General features: G+C 36.2%; 1 pseudogene; it reads left to right on the top strand.

Moving 5' to 3' along the window:
* The window catches only part of LOC104998885, a 129495-nt pseudogene that overhangs the window by 86736 nt on the left and 20071 nt on the right, over positions 1-22688 (top strand).

Here is a 22688-nt window from a genome sequence, read left to right as displayed (position 1 = left end):
ATATGCTATCTAGGTTGGTCATAACTTTCCTTCCAAGGAGTAAGCGTCTTTTAATTTCATGGCTGCAGTCACCATCTGCAGTGATTTTGGAGCCCAAAAAAATGAAGTCTGACACTGTTTCCACTGTTTTCCCATCTATTTCCCATGAAGTGATGGGACCGGATGCCATGATCTTCGTTTTCTGAATGTTGAGATTTAAGCCAAGTTTTTCACTTTCCACTTTCACTTTCATCAAGAAGCTTTTTAGTTTCTCTTCACTTTCTTCCATCAGGGTGGTGTCATCTGCATATCTGAGGTCATTGATATTTCTCCTGGCAATCTTGATTCCAGCTTGTGTTTCTTCCAGCCCAGCGTTTCTCATGATGTACTCTGCATATAAGTTAAATAAACAGGGTGACAATATACAGCCTTGACATACTCCTCTTCCTATTTGGAACCAGACTGTGGTTCCATGTCCAGTTCTAACTGTTGCTTCCTGACCTGCATACAAATTTCTCAAGAGGCAGATCAGGTGGTCTGGTATTCCCATCTCTTACAGAATTTTCCACAGTTTATTGTGATCCACACAGTCAAAGGCTTTGGCATAGTCAATAAAGCAGAAATAGATGTTTTTCTGGAACTCTCTTGCTTTTTCCATGATCCAGCGGATGTTGGCAATTTGATCTCTGGTTCCTCTGCCTTTTCTAAAACCAGCTTGAACATCAGGAAGTTTGCGGTTCACATATTGCTGAAGCCTGGCTTGGAGAATTTTTAGTTTGAGTATTCTTTGGCATTGCCTTTCTTTGGGATTGGAATGAAAACTGACCTTTTCCAGTCCTGTGGCCACTGCTGAGTTTTCCAAATTTGCTGACATATTGAGTGCAGCACTTTCACAGCATCATCTTTCAGGATTCAACTGGAATTCCATCACCTCCACTAGCTTTGTTCATAGTGATGCTTTTTGTTCATAGTGATGCATATTGAGAAATAGGAAAATTCAAATAAGAATAATGCAATTTTTCTATAATATGGAGCAATCTGTGGGGGCTCAGATGTAAAGAAACTGCCTGCAGTGCAAGAGACCTGGGTTTGATCCCTGGATTAGGAAGATCCCCTAGAGAAAGGAATGAATTACTCCCTTCAGTATTCTTGCCTGAGAATTCCAAGGACAGATGATCCTGGCCAGCTATACTCCATGGGGTCACATAGGGTCAGACACAACTGAGCGACTAATCCACACACAGCAATGTCACAAATTTCATAGATTTTACATATTTTCAATGATAAGTTTACACATTTTTAAAGTGAATCAGAATAATTAAACATATATTAATAGTTAATATCATTTATGCATACAATAAGATTAAATGTTTGTGTTGTCATATACATAATCAAGACACCTAGAATATGCCTATGTGACCTTGAACTTGTTTACTCATTTTGTTTCATGTTTTTGTTTGATTACTACACTTGAGGATAAATTGAAGTGATTTTTAATGTACCTGTAACTCAAATACAAGAGAAATGTCTCTCTTGTGTGTTCTAGTTTTCCAGTTACATTTTTTATAATACCATTTTTTCATTTGTATTCAATTTTAAAATTGTGTCTTTTTTTTTTATTCTGAGAGAATAGTTATACATTTTGAGACCAAATAGTAGCATTATATTTTGTAAATGTCAGTGATAAAATCAGATCCAGTATTAACAAGTTGACTTTACAAATAAATTATCAGGCATATATGTTGCTGCTCAATACCTTAATATTTCTCAAAATCCCAGATGAGTGCAGAGGGGGTATAAAACCTAACATGTAATGTTTTTCAAGGAAGAGCATTAATGTGCGTTAATGTGTGTCCTCTGTGTATGCAGTACCCAGCACCTCATTTTATATGACACAAATAATATTTATTTTGCAATGGTTAAATATTCTCACTCAATTATTTATCTTTTTTGATAGAAAGAGAATGCAGTATTCCTGAAACGGATACATACTTAAATGTTTATCCCAGGAAAGAAACATTTAAAGTTGGAGATGTGCTGAAATTCTCCTGCAGTCAAGGCTGTATTATGGTTGGAGCAGATTCAGTTCAGTGCTACCACTTTGGATGGTCCCCTAAACTTCCAACGTGTAAAGGTAAATATTTATCTGACAGTTACTGGAGCAGGTGTTGGGATTTCAGATACCAACCTTTTTATTTCCCTCCCTTAATTTTCTGTCCACTTCCAGTGCATCTGTAATCTAATGCATTAAGGCAGAGATATACCCACCCAGGTGGAGAAGGAAATGGCAACCCACTTCAGTATTCTTGCCTGGATAATCCTTGGGACAGAGAAGCCAGGTGGGCTGCTGTCTATGGGGTTGCACAGAGTCAGACTTGACTGAAGTGACTTAGCAGCAGCATACCCACCAAGGATATGTGCTGGGTAGTAGATACCTCAGTTTTCCTTCTTTAAGAAATTAACCTCCAGGTGCTTCTTGAAATATGTAATGGAGAATCCACAGAAATGCATGAGGAACCTGACACTGGCAGGATTTCTTGTTAGTTTTCCTTTTTCCTGCAATTCCATTAATATTGGACAGTTTATATACTGTGGACTTTACATCTAGTGTCCACAAGTATGTCTAAAGTGTTCAAGTAACTTAAAATCACATGTATTCAGTAACTTAAAGTCACATGTATTCAGTGTTCAAGTAACTTAAAGTCACAGGTAAAATTCAGTCACACATATCAAATCATATGAATCAAAGTTAAACTGTTCAAATACTTTTCTCAAATGATATTTTTTCAAAAAGTTTTCATAGTGTTTCTGTGGAATAAAAGTATTGCTATAATTTATACACCCAGATTGAGTATCTGGTTTGCATATTTATTTAGCATGTCTGGATTATGAACATGCTTTATGAGCATACATAGACTTCAATATGCTAGTTCAAGAAGAGTAACAGAATTAGTAAACACGAGTCTGCTGTAAACACTATTCTTTTTTCATTGTTTAAGAATGCTAAAATAAATTATATAACAAATAAAAGATCATTCAGTGAAATAAGTTTCTGCATTAGCTGGATTTTTCAGTTATAAGACAGACAATGTAACCATAATTTATGCAATATTTCTACAGTAGGAAAAGTAAAATCGTGTGCTCATCCTCCTCAACTTCTCAATGGGAAAGGGAAAGAAATGCACAAAGAATATGCACACAATGAGGTCATGGAATATGCTTGCAACCTCAGATTTCTGATGAAGGGTTCTCATAAAATTCAGTGTGTTGATGGAGAATGGACAGCTTTACCTGTGTGTATTGGTAATGTATTAAAAAATAGTAATATTTCAAGGTAAATCATTACTCTTATTTGTATTCATATACACATTTGAATAATATTTTAAAGAAGAACATATTTTTGTGCATTTTCAGAGGAGGAGCGTACCTGTGGAGATATACCTGACCTTGATCACGGCGATATCAAGCCTTCTGTCCCTCCCTATCACCATGGAGACTCAGTAGAGTTCAGTTGCAGAGAAGCATTTACAATGATTGGACTCAGATTTATCATGTGTATTAGTGAAGAGTGGACCCAGCCTCCTCAGTGCATTGGTCAGAATACACATCTCAAATTGACCTTTAGTATTTGCAGCCATACGGTTGAAATTTAGAGTTATCCTTGAAAAATGTCAGATCTTAAATTATAATGATCCCAAACATTTGATTTTTATAGTCCAATATGTGTCTAAAGAGGAAAAATATAAACTAGCAATAGAATTTTATGCATCTTTCTGTCCTAATATTAACACTGTTTATCTTGACAAGTAAGGTCGCTCAGTCGTGCCTGACTCTTTGTGACCCCGTGGACTGTAGCCACCAGGCTCCTCTGTCCATGGGATTCTTCAGGCAAGAATACTGGACTGGGTTGCCATTTCCTTCTCCAGGGGATCTTCCCAACCCAGGGATAGAACCCACGTCTCCAGCATTGCAGGCAGACACTTTAACCTCTGAGCCACCAGGGGAAGACAAGTGTGAAGGCAAATCTTACTGATAGATACTCATGTGATTAAAATGGGAGTACTAGTTACCTGGAAAATACAACTATCATTGCAGAAATGCCGTTTTTGCTTTTATATGATACTCTTTCTTTTAGAACATTTGAAACCAGGAATTATAGTTGAGGAAAATACCCATTTGATACATTTGGGTAGGAGTCTTGCCTCTCTCAAGCTTCTAACAATGATAATTTCTCCATCTGTTTCAAATTCTGCAAAGAGAATTTACTGTGTTGGGGAGGGTGGGCTCAAGCCCTCCCTGTTAGTAGGTAACTCTGTCCTGGGAGGCACTTGGGGTGGGGCCAGGAACCTGCCCTGACACATTTCCCTGTAAGAGACTCATCCTGACTTTTGGATGACCAAGTCTTTGATTACTAACCAGGAGAATCAATGTTAGCTGCCTTCTTTCATTTTCTCTTGCAATAGACTTTTTCCTGGAGTTTTCCTGGGCTCTGCATTCAAAGAGAGTCCTGGATGTTCAGGCCTATTAACTCATTATATTTTTAGCCATTAATTATTCCAAGAAGAAGGTAGGGCTTAGGCTTAGCCCCTGAGTGAAGGCAGGGACCGATAGCTGTTTTCTTTGCTGACATTATGTTGAAAGACCCATTTCAAAAGACCAGTTGACAGATGGGAGACATTCAGTAGGAGTTTATTTAGTTATATAGTAATTTTTTTTTTTTTTACTTATTAATCCCTATATTTTTATGAACAGATTCCTGTCCTAGGTATGCCAAAATGTTTGGTTCAAGTATTACTCTTCTGACCTCAGAGTTTTCCTTGCAAAGGTTAATCCTCTACCTGTATTCAGTTTAATGTAGTCCCCCTTTGCTATAATATACCTTATTCCAGTTTTCTTCTCTCGAGGTTTATTTTGTTATTCTGTCTAATCTAGCTTGTCATTCTTCCTACTATGCTTATTTTCTCCTAATAAAATAAGTCTGCTTTCCTTCCAGAAACCAGTCCATCACAAGATGAGGCCTGCAGCCACTATTTCTCCTTTTGAGTGTACATCTTCCTTTGTCCACCATTCCTTGAAGAATACTACTGGTTTTATGGCCCTCAACACCCTGAACAAATCTTAAAAACAGTGCTAATTCTCAAGCCTTTAGTGTTTTTTTTTTTTTTTTAATTAGAGTAACTTTATTTATTTTATTATTATTATTATTTTACTTTACATTATTGTATTGGTTTTGCCATACATCAATATGTATCCACCACGGGTGTACACATGTTCCCCATCCTGAACCCCACTCCCACCTCCCTTCCCATACCATCCCTCTGGGTCATCCCAGTGCACCAGCCCCAGGCTTTCTGTATCCTGCATTGAACCTAGACTGGCGATTCATTTCTTATATGATATTATACATGTTTTAATGTCATTCAATTCAGCTTGTTATTTTATTTTTTCAGAGTTTCATTTTGAAATCATCACTTTTCTTTGACTATCTACTTGACTTTTCCTTATTTTATTCATTTCACTTAAGCTTTATGATTAACAAATCATTAACATATACTGCCAAAGACCTATATGGATATTTTGTCAAATTCAAAAATAACTTCCACCTGCATTGAATTTATGAAATATATATATATATATAGCTTTTTTAGTCCATATTTAACTTATCCTGGAGCTAGAAAAAATTGTTATCATGGCTTTATATTGCATTATAGAATGATCTGATACATAACATAGTGGCTCAAAGACTCTAAGTGTATATACAAGATAGGTTGTAACTTTAAGTACCCATATTCTCATTTCAAGTATTTGTTTATTTTCAGTGTCAGGTAAAAGATTTGCTTAAAAGTTAAGATTCTATACAAAACCCCTTGGTGTAGTTTTCTTATTATGTTTCATTACATTTCTTGAAAAAACATATATAAAGTAGCAACTTGGTATGCTTTGTCCACAGAAAATTGTTTTTATTTTATTGTTTTAAGATTGTGAATTAACAATAATGCAGAGATGCTTAAGGTCAACAAGCAAATTATATGAACATTTGCACAGATTTCAAGTTTGGGACCAAATTTATTCATGTGATAGCTATTTACTATGTAGATCATCAAAAAGTATTTCAGTCAAAAAGGCAGAAATCTTTAGGATGGGTATTTTCTCTGAAATTTCAAAAACTGGATGCAAGACTCAGGCTCATGTATAATTTTTCATCTCATGCAATTTGATCAGCAAGAACTCAGCTGGTGGAATTTGTAGGCAGAAATTCTAACATCATTATTTTATTGACTCCATAGCAATTTTTTGTTATTAGCTATTTGGTTCTTTAGAATTGGTCTTTTCAAGAGAATGTTTTCATTTTATAGCAGCAGATGAACTTAAGAAGTGTAAAGGGTCAAAATTATTTCCACCTGAGGGAAAACCAGCACATACGATTGAATATGACCATAGCACCAACAAAAGTTACCAATGTCGAGGAAAATCAGAACGCAAACACTCAATCTGTATAAATGGAGAATGGGATCCTAAAGTAGCCTGCAATGAAGGTAATCTCTTGTCCATAATGTTTTTAAAAATGTATTCTATTTCTCTCTAACTTGTAAAAGTAGTATCTTTGTGTCCTTCAAGGAAATTTATCTATTTATCATTTCAAATATTTTACATCTGCAAGGTAATTTAGAAGCTAATCAAAATACTGTGTCTAAATATTAATTGTATAATGTGCCTTAGTCAGCTATGTGAGAAACCACTCAGAGACTTTGTGACATTACATTAACATCTGGGCATTAGGTGTGCTCATTTCTACTGGAAAATCACTGCTTCTGATTTTGTGTATTACACATAAATGTACTTATGCTTATGCTGAACTATTATGTATTTATCAATGTATCTGCATGTATCAATCTATAATCTATATATATATATAGTCATCAATTTCTCTATTTGTTTAACTATCTTGAAAAATCTTGAGTCATGTTTATATGAGGAATTCCAATAGAATAGATTCATTTCAATTTTCCACTTTTCATATCTGTGTTTCTCTTCTCTGACACTATGACATTTTGACTCCCTATCCTCAATATTTTCACCAATTTCTACAAGCCTAGAATATCTAGAAAGAAGCTTCAAATCAATAGAAAACCAGATCTACTGTCTAATATTCAACCTCATAATTCATCCTTTTATAGAGATCCCTATACAAAAATCATACAACAATAAAGCTATATCAATGGAGAATAAATTATTTAGAAAAGCGTAACTATTTGTGAATTAAACAACAAGCTTCTAAATAACTGCTATGCCAATATATAATGTATATTGTATATTATGGGCTTCCCTGGTAGTTGATCTGGTAAAGAATCTGCCTGCCATGCAGGAGACCCAAGTTCAATTTTGAGATCAGGAATATCACCTAGAGAGGAGTTAGGCTGCCCACTCCAGGATTCTTGAGTTTCCCTGGTAGATCAGTCTACAATCTGCTTGCAGTGGGGGGGACCTGAGTTCAATCCCTGTGTTGTGAGGATCCAATGGAGGCAACCCACTCCAGTATTCTTGCCTGGAGAAGCCCAAAGGACAGAGGAGCCTGGCAGGTTGCAGACGATGGGATCACAAAGAGTGGGACATGACTGAGTGGCTGAGCACAGTGTTTTACACTAATCATTATATATTTATGATTGCTTGGTCCTTGTGATTTAACTTTTTTATAATTATAAAATATTTCTTAATTTTTGTCATGCACCTTGTCTGGAAATCTATATTAGCTCATTAAATATAGTTAAATTACAACAATTTATTATTTCATGTGATGAAAGAATTCCCAACAAATTTCAAGGAATTAATGTTTATAAATTATTCTAAATTAATAGCAAATATAAATTTAAAAAAGCTTGCTACACAACTGCATCTTTAAGGAAACAAGTAACATTTACAGGTAGTGAAATACATATGTTCTACAGTTTCTTCTAGAAACTATAATTTTATGTGAGTGTATTTAAGTATGTTATCTGTCTCATGTTAACATTTGAGGACTGCATAAAGTAGGAGTTGATTTTTTATGGATGGATTGTCAATTATTTTAAGAATATGTGTGGAAAAGCCATTGAAGTGAAAAATCAGTTAATTATGAAAGTGTTGATTTATTTCTGAACTTTCTATTTAGTCACTTAACTATCTTCACTGCTGCCAAATTACCTTTGTAACCAGCTTTTTAGCAGGCTGAAAGGCTGATAATAGTCTCCAAGTATGTTCCTCTCACTCAAAATTACTTTAGTTATTTTGGTTTTGAACATAGAAATTTCAGGAGAAACTTACAAATTTTGATAAAATATTGGGTTGTATATCGAACGGGATGACTTTGTAATAAGAAATGAATTGTGGAGAATTGACTTCTTTACCATATTGAATTTTGAATTCATAAATATGGTATGCCTCCATTTATTTCTGCTTCAATATTTCCTGACATACAAATAGACTCCCCTGGGGGGCTCAGACAGTCAAAAATCTGCCTGCAATTCAGGAGACCCAGGTTCAATCCCTGAGTACGGAAGATACCCTGGAGAAGGGAATGGCTACCCACTCCAGTATTCTTGCCTGGAGAATCCCATGGACAGAGAAGCCTGGCAGGCTGCAGTCCATAGGGTTGCAGAGAGTTGGACACGACTGAGCACACGAGAGACTGATATGCAGTTTTCTTCTTCGAAAAATTCCCTTGATAAAGAATTCAATTTCTTTAATAGGGAATATGCTATTCACATTTACTACATTGTCTTATCACTGTGTGACTTGCATTTTTCAAGAAATATCTCTATTTTACCTAACTTATGAAATTGATTGATGTAAAATCATTCCTAAGAGTCACTTAACATTAATCATATAGTATACTTGGTAATATCACCTCTTTCATTTTTGGTATTGAGAGTTGTTTCCCTCCTTTATTTTGTGAATAGAGTTTTATTTTTCAAAATTATCATTTTCAAATTAACATTTTTAACACACTTAGTTTCTTCCATTTCCTCTCTTGTCTAGTTTTTATCTTGTTAATATTCATGATTTTTAACTTTCTTAATTTTCTGTTTTCTCTTTTCAATTAATCTTTCTCAATTTTTTCTCTTTTGTGGACTTAATTTTCCTTTTTCCTGATCGCTTCATTTTAATCTTACTCGCTCATTTTTTAAGATGAATGTGAAAACATTGAATCAAACCATTCTGCTTTTTAAATCTAAACCTGTAAAACTACCTTTTTTTTACTTCTAAGTATTGCTTTACCTGTGTCAGTTCAGTTCAGTCGCTCAGTCGTGTCCTACTCTTTGCGACCCCATGAACTGCAGCACGCCAGGCCTCCCTGTCCATTACCATCTCCTGGAGTTCACTCAAATTCTCGTCCATCAAGTCGGTGATGCCATCCAGCCATCTCATCCTCTGTCGTCCCCTTTTCCTCCTGTCCCCAATCCCTCCCAGCATCAGAGTCTTTTCCAATGAGTCAACTCTTCGCATGAGGTGGCCAAAGTACTGGAGTTTCAGCTTTAGCATCATCCCTTCCAAAGAACGAGTCGCCAGTCCAGGTTCGATGCATGGTACTGGATGCTTGGGGCTGGTGCACTGGGACGACCCAGAGGGAGGAGAGTTCAGGATGGGGAACGTGGGTATACCTTTGGCTGATTCATTTTGATATTTGGCAAAACTAATACAATATTGTAAAGTTTAAAAATAAAATAAAATTTAAAAAAAAAAAACAAAGAACACCCCGGGCTCATCTCCTTCAGAATGGACTGGTTGGATCTCCTGCAGTCCAAAGGACTCTCAAGAGTCTTCTCCAACACCACAGTTCAAAACCATCAATTCTTCGGCACTCAGCCTTCTTCACAGTCCAACTCTCACATCCATACATGACCACTGGAAGAAACATAGCCTTGACTAAATGCACCTTTGCTGGCAAAGTAATGTCCCTGCTTTTGAATATGCTATCTAGGTTGGTCATAACTTTTCTTCCAAGGAGTTAAGCGTCTTTTAATTTCATGGCTGCAGTCACCATCTGCAGTGATTTTGGAGCCCACCAAAATAAAGTCTGACACTGTTTCCACTGTTTCCCCATCTATTTCCCATGAAGTGATGGGACCGGATGCCATGATCTTCGTTTTCTGAATGTTGAGCTTTAAGCCAACTTTTTCACTCTGCACTTTCACTTTCACCAAGAGGCTTTTGAGTTTCTCTTCACTTTCTGCCATGAGGGTGGTGTCATCTGCATATCTGAGGTTATTGATATTTCTCCTGGCAATCTTGATTCCAGCTTGTGCTTCTTCCAGCTCAGCATTTCTCATGATGTACTCTGCGTATAAGTTAAATAAGCAGGGTGACAATATACAGCTTGACGTACCCCTTTTCCTATTTGGAACCAGTCTGTTGTTCCATGTTCAGTTCTAACTGTTGTTTCTTGACCTGCATACAGGTTTCTCAAGAGGCAGGTTTACCTATGTAAAACTACATTTTTTGACTTCTAAGCATTGCTTTACCTATGTCTCAAAAATTTATACATATGTATCAATTTTATTTTCAATTAACTGTATGTGAAATATTTTCTAATATTCCTAGTGGCTTCTTTGATGTAACATTATTTAGAAATGTGTTGTTTAATTCTCACATATTTATGATTTTCTAAATGATTCATTCTCCATAACACTAATACTGTGGTATGATTTTTATCTAGAGAGCTGCATATATTTACTGTACACAATTTGATGATTATCACTGGTGATTGCATAGATAATTTATTCTTATTGATTTCTAATCTAATTCCCTTGTCATAGAACACACTCTGTAAATTTTTAATATTTTGAATTTTATTCTTTCTTTGTTGCGCAGTATATTGTCTATCTTTGTGATGTTTCCTTTTCATATAAACTGTATGCGTATTCTAGTTTCTAGATCAGGTTAACATTGTTCATAGTGTTCTAAAAATATACCTATGTCTTAAAATAGCTTTTTCTATTTGTTCTATCCATCAGAGTAGGAAGGCTCTCATAATTGCCAACAAGGGGTGTGGATTTGTCTATTTCTTCTTTCAGTTCTGCCCATCTTTGCTTCATGTATTCTGATATATTCTTAGATAGATTATATATTTGTAATGGCTTAGTCCTTGTGAATTACCTTTTTAATATTTATAAAATAGGTCTTCATAGTTTTAATTATATGCCTTCTCTGGAAGTCCACATTAATTTATTGAAATATAAATAATTAATTTAAAACACCTGATTATTTTCATGTGATAAAAGAATTCCTAATCAGTTTCATGTAATGTGTCCTCAAATTATTCTCTATAAATCAAAAGAAATTGTAAATTAAAGAAAAGCTAGCCAAACAACTTATTCACCCATATCACAAAACTGGAAAGTTAAAACAAAACAAAAAATATATCTGTGATTTACTGACAGAAAGTATGTTAAAGTAAGTAAAATGAAAACTGTATACTTTGGAATCTATTATAAACAGTAAAAAACAAATATAGGTATAGATTAAAACTTGCTTTACAAAAAAAAAAGGGACTTAGGTAGTACAATCTAGCATCTAGAAAAGAACAGTACATCCAAAGAACATAGAAGGAAAGAAAAACTAAAATTAAAATGTCAATTTTTATAATAAGCTAAAAAGTATAAGTAAATGATTTGCAAAATATTCAGTTTATGGGGAAATGTAGTATATAGACTAACTCTTGCAAGACTTTTAACAAATTAAGATTATTAGAACAAAAATGTTTAAACATCAGACAAAAGAAAATAAATTCTTGAAAATACGTTGATAAAAATGTCAAAATAGTTAAGACAGAAATAAGAGAAATATTTTTGATGAAACATAAACTATTCCAAGTCTTTCCTGGTGGTTCTGATGGTAAAGAGTCCACCCGAGTTGCAGGAGACCTTGGTTTGATTCCTGTGTTGGGAAGATCCACTGCAGGAGGGCAAGGCAACCCACTCCAGCATTCTTGCCTGGAGAATCCAGAATCCCCATTGACAGAGGAGCCTGGCAGATTGTACTCCATGGGGCCACAGAGAGTCTGACATGACTGAGTGACTAAGCACAAAACAGCACACAAAATACTCCTATTGACTTAGATCAGAATAGAAAATCTGATATTACTAATAATGAATAAAGTGTATCCAGTCAAATATTTCCCTGAATTTAATGCAAAATGTTGGCTCCCTGAAAGGATTTATGTGTTTCCAGCTTATACTTGCATAGTGTTTCTAATGAAATAGAAATGAAGTATGACAGGATAAAACAAAACCAAGGAGTCATAAAAGGCTCCAAATTCTTCCAGGTGTATTCACGCAGTCTTCCCTCAGTTGAGCAGAACAGGCTTTGTTTTCAGATTATGAATTGGATGTTTGAGGTATCCCTATTTGATGGACTCAGACACAGTTTACAGAGGGATCCTCTATACCCTCTGGTCACGTACAAAAAGCCAGGCTTTCTAATCGGTTAAAGGTGCATTCATTAGTGTATATATCTTTTAACAGTGCAGGCAAGCTAGTGAATTGTACCTCCAGGAGAGTACTGACCTGTAAACAATACACTCTAAATCCCAGTGAACCTATCTAACTCTTACCTTGTTCAAGAATCAGCATCAAATTAATAGGTTATTAACCAAATGTCGGAGAAGGCAATGGCACCCCACTCCAGTACTCTTGCCTGGAAAATCCCATGTACGGAGGAGCCACTAAGAGTCGGACATGACTAAGCAACTTCACTTTCACTTTTCACTTTCATGCACTGGAGAAGGAAATGGCAACCCACTCCAGTGTTCTTGCCTGGAGAATCCCAGGGATGGGGGAGCCTGGTAGGCTACCATCTATGGGGTCACACAGAGTCGGACACGACTGAAATGACTTCGCATAGCATAGCATAACTAAATGTAGTTTATCGTCTGGCTAATCAACTCCCATGGTACAAAAATTTGTGTGGGCTTCAATCCAATTCCAATAAATCTGATCATGAATATCTGCTAAAAAAAAAAAAAAGAAGACCCTGATAACAGCTTTACCTCAGTACCTATAACTGAGTGAGCAATTCAATTAGGGCATCCTAAAGGTTAGAAAAAAATAAAATCCATTTTAGATAAATCATGCAAGATTGAGCACAGGAAGAATAAAAGGAAGAAACTACAAGAAAGACCACAAGACTATGAACCAAATGTGATATACTGAAGTGCTAAACAAGCTTAACAGTGTAATTACAGAGTATCATATTATTTGATCATTTATGATATATCATTAGAGCTTTCTGTTTATTGAAAAATTTTCCTTTAATATTTGAACTTATGCTTTTTAATCAAGAAATCTAATTTTAATATTTTCAGGAGCACAAATACAATCATGCCCAGCCAATGCTCGAGATATGACAACTACAGTGAAATATCAGGATGGAGAAAAATATCAATTCTATGTAAAGAAAATTATTTAATTCAAGATGCAGAGAAATTGTGTGCAAGGATGGGAGATGGCAGTCAATCCCACGTTGCACTGGTAAGTAGTGCAAGCATAAGTTTGCTTAAAATATTCTTTAAAGAAGATTAATACTCTAAACTTTGTATCCTTCCATAGTGGCTCAAGGGTAACTAAACCTCTTGAAATGCAAGAGATATAGAAGATACGGGTTGGATCTCTGGATGGGGAAGATCCCCTGGGGAGGAGGGTGGCAACCCACTCCAGTGTTCTTGCCTTGGAAATTCCATGGAGAGAGGAACCTGGTGGGCTAGACTTCACTGGGTCACAAAGAGTTGGACATGACTAAGTGACTGAGCATGCACACAATCTTTGTATGGATCAGTAAGATGAAGTCCTCTCTGTCTCTTCCAATTTATCTTGAAACAGTAAATCACAGTTTCAGTTTATGAACTGATGAACACTCTTTCACTTCTGTTGTGAAACACAAACTCCTTGGGCTACTGTGCAAATAACAGGTAAATTTTATGTTTATGCAAATTTTATTCCTAATGATCAAAAAGGACAACTGGGCTGCCCAGCCTGGGAGTCATGGTCCTGAAAAATAAGCCCCCAGAAATTCTGACTTAGAAGTCCAGAGTAACTTGTGCACAAGAAAGCCAGAGGGCTTTAGGAAATAGAGCTTCTGTTCTTTAAAGGCATACAAAATCTCACATGCTGTGTGTCCCAGTGAAGAGGTATCAATGGGAAAGAAGCTTGGGTTAGACTAATTTGCTTATCTTTGTGAACTTTCTAGAGAGATAGGAGACAATTGGGATCATAGATACTGGTTCCAGCCATCATGAGAGACAAGTACCACTTTAGAGTTCCTCCTAACACACATATACATAGCTTACTAGCACCAGAGGCTTAACAACTCACTGGCATGACAGCACCAACCCCAGACTCCACTGGGCTCCACAGCTGCTACACTGAATCTCACCCTGCTCTTGGGTGTGATATCACCAGCTCAAGTACTTTTAGGCCCTGAAGCCAGCTCCATCAACACTTCATCCTGCCTATGAGTGGGCTGGCAGCCACCACATGAGGCACAGTCTGTCAGCCACCTGGGGAGGAGGTGGGATCCTTGCCTACCAATGCACCCAGAGTAGTTGGCATTGACACAACAGAAGGGCACCCCTATAGCATCTAGATCTGCTGCACAGATCCTACAGAGGGGACCATTTTGTTGGGCCCCATAGACTTCTGCATAAAACCACTTCTCTAAGATCAGGAATACACCTAACTCTTAGAAATAAACACAAAGTTAGGTAAAATCAGGAGACAGAGAAATACATTCCAAATGAAGGAATAAGACAAAATCTCAGAAAATCATTAAACAAAGTTAAGATAAGCAATCTACCGAATAAAGCATTCAAGGTAATGACCATAAAGATGTTCAGTAGACTATAGAGAAGAATGGATAAAAACAGAATTTTAAGAATAAGAAAATATAAAGAGGACTAAGCAGTGCTGAAGGATACAACAGCTGAAATGAAAAATACACTAGAGAAAGTCAATAGTAGATTAGAGGATTCAGAAAAATGGATCAGAGATCTGGGAGACAGGGTAGAGGAAACTTCCCAAATAGCATAAGAAAAAGAAGAAACAATTAAAAAATGAGGACAGGTTAACATACATCTCGGACAACATCAGTGCCATTCTCATTATGGGGTTCTAAAATAGAGAGAGACAGGCTTATTCAAAGAAATAATAGTTAAACTTTTCTAACCTGGGAAAGGGAAGAGACATTCAGGTCTAGAAGTCAGACAGTCCCAAAGAGAGATGAACCTGAAGAGGTCCATACCAGGACACATTATCATTTAATAGAAAAAATAATAATAATGTTGTTGTTCTAAAGTAAATGACAATGGGATCATACTTATCAATAATTACCTTAAATGTAAGTGGGTTGAATGCCCCAACCAAAAGACAAAGACTGGCTGAATGGATACAAAAACAAGACCCCTATATATGCTGTCTAAAAGAGACCCACCTCAAAACAGGGGACACATACAGACTGAAAGTGAAGGGCTGGAAAAAGATATTTCATGCAAATGGTGACCAAAAGAAAGCAGGAGTCCAATACTCATATCAGATAAACTAGACTTTGAAATAAAGGCCATGAAAAGGGACAAAGAAAGACACTACCTAATGATCAAAGGATCAATCCAAAAAGATGATATAACAATTATAAATATATATGCACCCAACATAGGAGCAGCTCAATACATACAGCAAATGCTAACAAGTATGAAAGGAGAAATGAACAGTAACACAATAATAGTGAGAGATTTTAATACCCAACTCACACATACGGACATGTCAACCAAAGAGAAAATTAGCAAGGAAACACAAACTTTAAATGATACAATGGACTAGTTAGACTTAATTGATATCTATAGGACATTTCACCCCCAAACAGTGCATTTCACCTTTTTCTCAAGTGCACAAGGACCATTCTCCAGGAAGATCACATCCTGGGCTATAAATCTAGCCTTGGAAATACAAAAAAAAAAAAAAAAATGAAGTCCTTTCAAAGATATTTTCTGATCACAATATGGTAAGATTAGATGTCAACTATAGGAAAAAGAAACTATTAAAAATACAAGCATATGGAGGTTAAGTAACACGATCCTTAATAACCAACAAATAATGGAAGAAATCAAAAAGGAAATCAAAATATGCATAGAAACAAATGAAAGTGAATACACAACTGAAAACATATGGGAATCAGTATAAAGAGTGCTAAGAGGGAGGTTCATAGCTTTACAAGCTTATCTCAAGAAACAAGAGAAAAATAAAATAAGCTAAATGTACACCTATAACAACTAGAAAAAGAAGAACCCCATGGTTAGTATAAGGAAGGAAATCATAAAAATTAGGGCAGAAATAAATGAAAGAGAAACAAAGGAGACTATAGCAAAAATCAACAAAACTAAAAGCTGCTTCTTTGAGAAGATAAATAAAATAGACAAACCATTAGCCAGACTCATAAAGAAAAAATAGGGGGAAGAATCAAATCAATAAAATTAGAAATGAAAATGGAGAAATCACAACAGACAACACAAAAATACAAAGGATCATAAGAGACTACTATCAGCAACTATATACCAATAAAATGGATAACTTGGAAGAAATGGACGAATTCCAAGAAAAGTATAACCTTCCTGAACTGAACCAGGGAGAAAGAGAAAATCTTAATAGGCCCATCACAAGCATGGAAATAGAAACTGGAATCAGTTTCCAACAAACAAATGCCCAGAACCAAATGGCTTCATAGGTGAATTTATCAAAAATTTAGAGACAAGCTAACATCTATCCTTCCCTGGTGGCTCAGAGGGTAAAGCATCTGCCTGAATGTGGTAGACCCACGTTCAGTCCCTGGGTAGGGAAGATCCCTTGGAGAAGGAAATGGCAACGCACTCCAATACTCTTGTCTAGAAAATCCCACAGACGGAGAAGCCTGGTAGGCTACAGTCCATGGGGTCGCAAAGAGTCGGACACGACTGAACAACTTCACTTTCACTTTTCTTTTCAACACCTACCTACTCAAACCCTTCCAGAAAGTATCAGAGGAAGGTAAAGTCCCAAACTCATTCTATGAGGCCAACATCACCCTAATTTCAAAACCAAAGATGCCACAGAAAAAGAACACTAAAGGCCAATATCACTGATGAACATAGATGCAAAAATCCTTAACAAAATTCTAACAAGTAGAATCCAACAACATAATAAAAAGATCATACATCATGACCAAGTGGGCTTTATCTCAAGGATGCAAGGATTCCTCAATATTTACAAATCAATCAATGTCATACACTACATTAACAAATTGAAGGGAAAAAACCCATATGATTATCTCAAAAGATGCAGAGAAAGCCTTTAACAAAACTCAACATCCATTTATAATAATAATAATAAAAAAAAACTACAGAAGGAAGGCATAGAAGGAACATACCTCAACATAATAAGAGCCATATATGATAAACCCACAGCAAACATTATCCTCAGTGGCAAAAAATTGACATCATTTCCCCTAAAGTGAGGAACAGGACAAGGGTGCTCATGCTCATCACTACTATTTAACATAGTTTTGGAAGTTTTATCCACAACACTCAGAGAAGAAAAGGAAATAAAGGAATCCAGATTGGAAAAGAAGTAAAACTCTTATGGTTTGCAGATGACATGATTCTCTACATAGAAAACCCTAAAGACACCATGAGAAAATTACTAGAGCTAATCAATGAATATAGTAAGTTTGCAGGATATAAAATTAATACACAGAAATCCCTTGTATTCCTATTCACTAACAATGAGAAAACAGAAAGAGAATTTATGGAAAGAATCACATTCATCACTGTGATGAAATGAATAAAATACTTAGGAATAAATCTACCTAAAGAAACAAAAGACCTATACATGGAAAGCTATAAAACACTGATGAAGGAAATCAAAGATGACACAAATAGATGGAGAAACATACCATGTTGATGGATCAGAAGAATCAATATACTGAAAATGAATATACTACTCAAAGCAATCTATAGATTCAGTGCAATGACATTTTTTCACAGAACAAATAATTTCACAATTTTATGTAAATACAAAAAACCTCGAATAGCCAAAGCAATCTTGAGAAATAAGAATGGCACTGGAGGAATCAACCTGCCTGACTTCAGACTATACTACAAAGCTACAGTCATCAAGGTAGTATGGTACTGGTACAAAGCCAGAAATATAGATCAATGGAACAAAATAGAAATCCCAGAGATAAATCCATAAACCTGTGGACACCTTATCTTTTGACAAAGGAAGCAAAAATATACAATGGAGTAAACACAATCTCTTTAACAAATGGTGCTGGGAAAAGTAGTCAACCATCTGTAAAATAAGGAAACTAGAACACCTTCCAACACCATACATAAAAGTAAACTCAAAATGGATTTAAATCTAAACGTAAGATCAGAAACTATAAAACTCTTCGAGGAAAACATAGGCAAAACACTTTTGACATAAATCACAGCAAGTTCCTCTATGACTCACCTCACAGAGTAATGGATATAAAAGCAAAAAAAACAAATGAGACCTAATTAAACATAACAGCTTTTGCACAATGAAGAAAACTCTAAGCAAGGTGAAAAGACTGCCTTCAGAGTGGGAGAAAATAATAGCAAACAAAGCGACTGACAAAGAACTAATATCAAAATCATATAAACAACTCATGCAGCTCAATACCAGAAAAACAAACGACCCAATCCAAAAATGGGCCAAAGCACTAAGCAGAAATTTCTCCAAAGAAGACATACAGATGGCTAACAAACACATCGAAAAATGCTCAGCATCACTCATTGTCAGAGAAATGCAAATCAAAACCACAGTGAGGTACCATCTCCTGCCAGTCAGAATGGCTGCTATCTAAAAGTCTAATGCAGGAGAAGGTGTGGAGAAAAGGGAACCCTCTTACACTGTTGGTGGGAATGCAAACTACTACAACCACTATGGGTAACAATGTGGAGATTCCTTAAAAAAAAACTGAAAACAGATCTGCCATATGACCCAGCAATCCCACTGCTGGGAATACCCGTTGAAGAAAACAGAATTAAAAGAGACACATGTACCTCAGTGTTCATCGTAACACTGTTTACAATAGCTAAGACATGGAACCAACCTAGATGTCCATCAGCAGACGAATGGATAAGAAAGTTCTGATACATATGCACAACAGGAATATAACTCAGCTATTAAAAAGATTGCATTGGAATCAGTTCTAATGAGGTGTATGAAACTGGAGCCCATTATAGAGTGATATAAGTCAGAAAGAAAAACACCAATACAGTATATTAATGCATATATATGGAATTTAGAAAGATGGTCATGACGACCCTATACGCAAGACAGCAAAAGAGACACAGATGTAAAGAACAGACTTTTAGACTCTGTGGGAGAAGGCAAGGGGGGATGATTTGAGAGAATAGCATTGAAACATGTATATTACCATTTGTGAAATAGATCACCAGTTCAAGTTCGATGCATGAAACAGGGTACTCAAAGCTGGTGCACTGGGACAACCCAGAGGGGTGGAATAGGGAGGGAGGTGGGAGGGGGGTTAGGGATGGGGGTATACCTGTGGCTGATTCATGTCAATGTATGGCAAAAGCCACCACAATATTGTAAAGTAATTAGCCCTCAATTAAAATAAAAAATTAAGTAAAAGAAAATTGTTCAGTTGCCAAGTCGTGTCCAACTCTTTGCGACCCCATGAACTGCAACATGCCAGGCTTTCCTGTCTCTCACCATCTCCTTGAGTTTGCCCAAGTTCATGTCCATTGAAACGGTGATGTCACCCAACCATATCATCCTCTGTTACTCTCTTCTCCTTCAAGAGAAAAGGCAGTAGTTACCTACAAGGAGACCCTAACAAGTATCAACAGCTTCTGAAGAATATTTTTTAGGTCACAATGGATTGGCACAACATATACAAAGTAATGAAAGGAAAGAACTTGCAGCCAAGACTACTGTATCCAGGAAAAACATATTGCAACCATAGTGTGATGTCCCTTCACACCTGTCATAATGGCTACCATGAAAAGGACAATATCAAGTGTTATCAAAGATGTGGAGGAAAGGGAATCTTTGTGCACTGTTGGTGGGATTGTAAACTGGCAGAGTTGCTATGGAAAAGAATGTGTAATTTCCTTTAAAAATTAAAAATAAGACTCTCATATGATCCAGCTAATCCACTACTGGATATTTATTCATAGGAACCAAAAACACTAATCTAAAAAGATTATGCACTCCAATGTTCACTGCAGCATTACACACAATAACCAAGACTTGGAAGCCACATAAAGAATCAACTGATATATAAGTAGATAAAGAAGGTGTTTTATACATACACACGATATGAACTATGACCGAGCCATGAAGTATGAAACGTTTCCATTTGCAACAACATGGATGTGTCTAGGATGTATTTACTCTAAGAGATATAGGTCAGATAGAAAAAGACAAATGCCATGTGATTTCACTTATTTGTGGAATCTAAAAACAAAACAAAATAAAAGGAAAACAGGCTCATACAGATACAGAAAATTAGTGGTTCTTGCAAGAAAGGAGGAGGGGGTTGGCAAAGTAGATACCGGGGATTTTGGAGTACAAACTCCAGTTATGTAATAAGGAGGCCAGGGGGATATAATATACAGCATACAAAATATGGTCAATAATATTGTAATAAATTTGTTAGGAACTATTGTTACTAGACATACTGCTAGTCATTTTATAATGTATGTAAAAGTAAAATCATTTTGTAGCCCATATGGAGCTAACATACTGTTATACATCCAACATTTCAATAAAAAATTCATTTAAAAAAGGATGAAAGGGCATATTGAACAAGTAGTAGTAGCATAGTGTTTATGGAGACAAATAGCTTGCAAGTTTAAAATATCTGTCAGTTTTAAAATTCTGTAAATTGTTCTGAGTATTCTTTTCTTTTTTTTTCTTATTTTAAAATCCAAAGTAATATTTGATTATATTTAAAAGATTTTCAAAAAAATTTTTCTTAATTTAAAGATTATATTTTGGGGAGGGAGGTGGGAGGGGGGTTCAGGATTGGGAACACGTGTACACTCGTGGCAGATTCATGTTGATGTATGGCAAAACCAATACAATATTGTAAAGTAATTAGCCTCTAATTAAAATAAATAAATTTAAATATAAAAAAAAGATTATATTTGTACTTTACTCTTTGATCTCTGTACTTCATATAGAAAAAATTGGAGGTTCTCAACCACCTCAAATAGACCATGGAACCATTAACTCATCTAGCTCTGCAAAAGAAAGGAGAGAAATACACGAACAAAGGCTGTATGCACACGGGACGAAGTTAAGTTATATATGTGAAGAAGGCTTCGAGATATCTGAAAATAATGTGATAATATGCCAAATGGGAAAGTGGAGCTCTCCACCTCAGTGTGTAGCGGAGGACACTAGGCAAACCAAAATCTATTATCAGTATCATTCATTAAAACTAATCAATTTTCATCAAAGTCATGAGACTTGATCCTTTAGATTTCTAAATACATCAAGTAACTTATCGATTTATACATCATTTATGTATTAAAATAAAATGTATATCTGATCAGATCAGATCAGTTGCTCAGTCGTGTCCAACTCTTTGCGACCCCATGAAGCACAGCACGTCAGGCCTCCCTGTCCATCACCAACTCCCAGAGTTCACTCAGACTCATATCCATCTAGTCAGTGATGCCATCCAGTCATCTCATCCTCTGTTGTCCCCTTCTCCTCTTGCTCCCAATCCCTCCCAGCATCAGAGTCTTTTCCAAGGAGTCAACTCTTCCCATGAGGTGGCCAAAGTACTGGAGTTTCAGCTTTAGCATCATTCCCTCCAAAGAAATCCCAGGGCTGATCTCCTTTAGAATGGACTGGTTGGAATTCCTTGCAGTCCAAGGGACTCTCAAGAGTCTTCTCCAACACCACAGTTCAAGAGCATCAATACTTCAGTGCTCAGCCTTCTTCACAGTCCAACTCTCACATCCATACATGACCACAGGAAAAACCATAGCCTTGACTAGACGAACCTGTGTTGGCAAAGTAATATCTCTGCTTTTGAATATGCTACCTAGGTTAGTCATAACTTTCCTTCCAAGGAGTAAGCGTCTTTTAATTTCATGGCTGCAGTCACCATCTGCAGTGATTTTGGAGCCCAGAAAAATAAAGTCTGACACTGTTTCCACTGTTTCCCCATTATATTTGTCATGAAGTGATGGGACTGGATGCCGTGATCTTCGTTTTCTGAATGTTGAGCTTTAAGCCAACTTTTTCACTCTCCACTTTCACTTTCATCAAGAGGCTTTTGAGTTCCTCTTCACTTTCTGCCATAAGGGTGGTGTCATCTGCATATATGAGGTCATTGATATTTCTCCCGGCAATCTTGATTCCAGCTTGTGTTTCTTCCAGTTCAGCATTTCTCATGATGTACTCTGTATATAAGTTAAATAAGCAGGGTGACAATATACAGCTTGATGTACTCCTTATCCTATTTGGAACCAGTCTGTTTTTCCACGTCCAGTTCTAACTGTTGCTTCCTGACCTGAATACAGATTTCTCAAGAGGCAGATCAGGTGGTCTGGTATTCCCATCTCTTACAGAATTTTCCACAGTTTATTGTGATCCACACAGTCAAAGACTTTGGCATAGTCAATAAAGCAGAGATAGATGTTT

This window comes from Bison bison, unplaced genomic scaffold, assembly GCF_000754665.1.
Source record: "Bison bison bison isolate TAMUID 2011002044 unplaced genomic scaffold, Bison_UMD1.0 scf7180017864338, whole genome shotgun sequence".
Taxonomy (NCBI): Eukaryota; Metazoa; Chordata; class Mammalia; order Artiodactyla; family Bovidae; genus Bison; species Bison bison.
Note: the sequence above shows the minus strand (reverse complement) of the source record. Positions and strands in the feature narration are given on the sequence as shown.